Source organism: Mus pahari, chromosome X (genome assembly GCF_900095145.1).
Source record: "Mus pahari chromosome X, PAHARI_EIJ_v1.1, whole genome shotgun sequence".
In the NCBI taxonomy this organism is placed as follows: Eukaryota; Metazoa; Chordata; class Mammalia; order Rodentia; family Muridae; genus Mus; species Mus pahari.
The window spans coordinates 144,681,201-144,683,619 of NC_034613.1; positions in this window are offsets into that span (position 1 = coordinate 144,681,201).

Below are 2,419 nucleotides of genomic sequence, written 5' to 3' on the forward strand. Positions count from 1 at the left end.
GAGAAGGAGAAGAAGAAGAAGAAGAAGAAGAAGAAGAAGAAGAAGAAGAAGAAGAAGAAGAAGAAGAAGAAGAAGAAGAAGAAGAAGAAGAAAAAGAAGAAGAAGAAGAAAAGAATCAGCTCCTAAAATTAAATCATAAAATGAAAAAAAAAATCAAGCAAAAGAACCTTGGGTACTCATTGATTTGAAGGTGTCTGTAGATGGATTTCACCTGATGTCACAGAAGAGAGATGTCCAAGAGGTTCACAGAAATAGGTCTTTTGTGCTTTTGGGGTGGAATCATCTTAATTCTTGGCAGATTAGTTGAAGGTGACTGCTATTTGTTCTAAACAGCTTCAAGTGGCCTTTTATCCTGTTGGCAGAATTTTAAACATAGACATAATTTCTTAACTCCTGGTGATATGCTAGAGTAGATGAGTCGCTGGACCTAGTAAGAGGTATATTTGCAGGAGGAGCCTATCATAAAGGACTTCAAAGGGGCTGAGGTAGTTTTCAGAGTAGTGAATGATGCAAGATCCCCAAAGTACAAGAATGTGAGGTCTCTAGATCAGCTTAGGGAGACTTCACCTCTCAGAAGATTGAACATGACAGGTTGCATGGAGTTAATACCTAAGTTTGAGAGCAACATCTACTCCTTGAGTGATGTTATAAGTGAAAGTCAAGACATTATCAGACCAGGGAGGCTAAAGAGGGGAATAAGGTATTCTATAAAGAGAATGGTTATCTTGGAAACAATATTTCTCCCTTGAGGAATACCTCTATTTACCTTATGAATAGATATCCATTAGAACTAGTAGATAGAGATTTAAGATTTTGTTTGTATTTATGTGTGTAAATCTACATGAGTGTATATCTTTGGGTGAGGTCGTAGGAGGGCACCGGATCCCCTGGAGGTGGACTATCAGGCAGGTATGAGTTGCTCAATATGAGTGTTGAGAATCAAAGTCAGGTTCTCTGGAAAAGCAGTAGGTGCTTTTATCCACTGAGCCACCTTGAGCCTGACAACTAGCAGGGCTTCCTAAGTCACTTGGTCAGGCTCTAAGCAGTTAGCATCTGATTGATACACAGTAGGGAACTTTGGAGTTTTTCTTACTTTTGTTCCTGCATTCTGAGCCTTTTCATCACTACAGTTATTTCTGTCAGTGGAGAATGAGTGTTTTTTTTAAATGTCCCTCTGGAGATTATTTTATAGGTTATAATTTGGGTAAGACATATATTTCAGTTCTTAATGGGAAGGGGAAGAGCAATCTTCAAAGTACCATCCTATTGTCTTCTTGACTGTTTTACTGGACAGGAATAAAGTTGTCTGGCGAGACTGCCATCAGCAGTAAGTGGGAAAACATCTGTAAACCCCATCTGCAGGGCAGCAGCTCCAAAGAGCCTTTCATCCTTTTGCCAAGGCCATTTCTAAAATTTTACCTTTGCACTTAATTGGAGTCATGTCCTGTAATTACTATTTTTCTTATGTAAAATGCACAGTAGAAAGACTATAATTTTGGAGGGGTGATTTTTTTTAAGCCTTGGAACTTGGTGCCTACTGCCCCTTGTGTGCAAACAGTACTGTTAACAGACCAAATGGAATCTAAAGTCAGGAGTGGGGCTCCCAAGTTTGGTATCATCACATCCTAGAAGAAAAACCCAGGATCCAGATTGATAAAAGGAAGGAGTACAGTATGGGTCAGAACTAGAAGAGAAATGAACGAAATTTAAATTTTTCTTTTCTTTTTTTTTTTTTTACATTTCCTGTAGCCATTACATAACCTACAGAAAAGTTAAAGTACAGACCAAGAAATGTGTGTAGCTTTCTCTGTGAGCTAGAGTATCAGTTAGTTAGTTAGTTAGTTAGTTAGTTAGTTAGTTAGTAAAGAGCTGGTCATAGTGGTGATGGCTATAATCCTGAAGTAGGATGATAAAATAAATTTAAAGTCAAGTCTTGAGGATTTTAGTGAGCCCTGTCTCAAAATAAGAAAAAAGAAAAGGGAGACTGGTGTTTAGGTATGGTGGTATAAGCTTTTAATCCACAAAAGCAGGAGACGGAGCAGGCAGATCTCTGTGAATTTGAGGCTAGACAAGCCTTCATATTCAGTTTCAGGTCAGTTAGGGCTAAACAATGAGGTCTTGCCTCAAAAAATATGTGAGAGGTTTTGAAGTACAGTGACAGATACTTACCCAAGTATATGCAATATTCAAGCTCAATGGTTAGCCCTGAAAGAGAAAGGGAAAGAAAAAGTTAATAAATTAGAAAGATGAGAATGGTAACATATTTATGGTCCTAGTATAGTCTTAGATATAGAACATAGAAACTAATTTCTCAGATTATAACTGGGTTCCATCACCTCACCCTTAAAGACATGTTGGTCCAGACAATTTTTTAAGCATGCAGCAAAGAACCCCTTACCATCGTGACAACTATAAATGT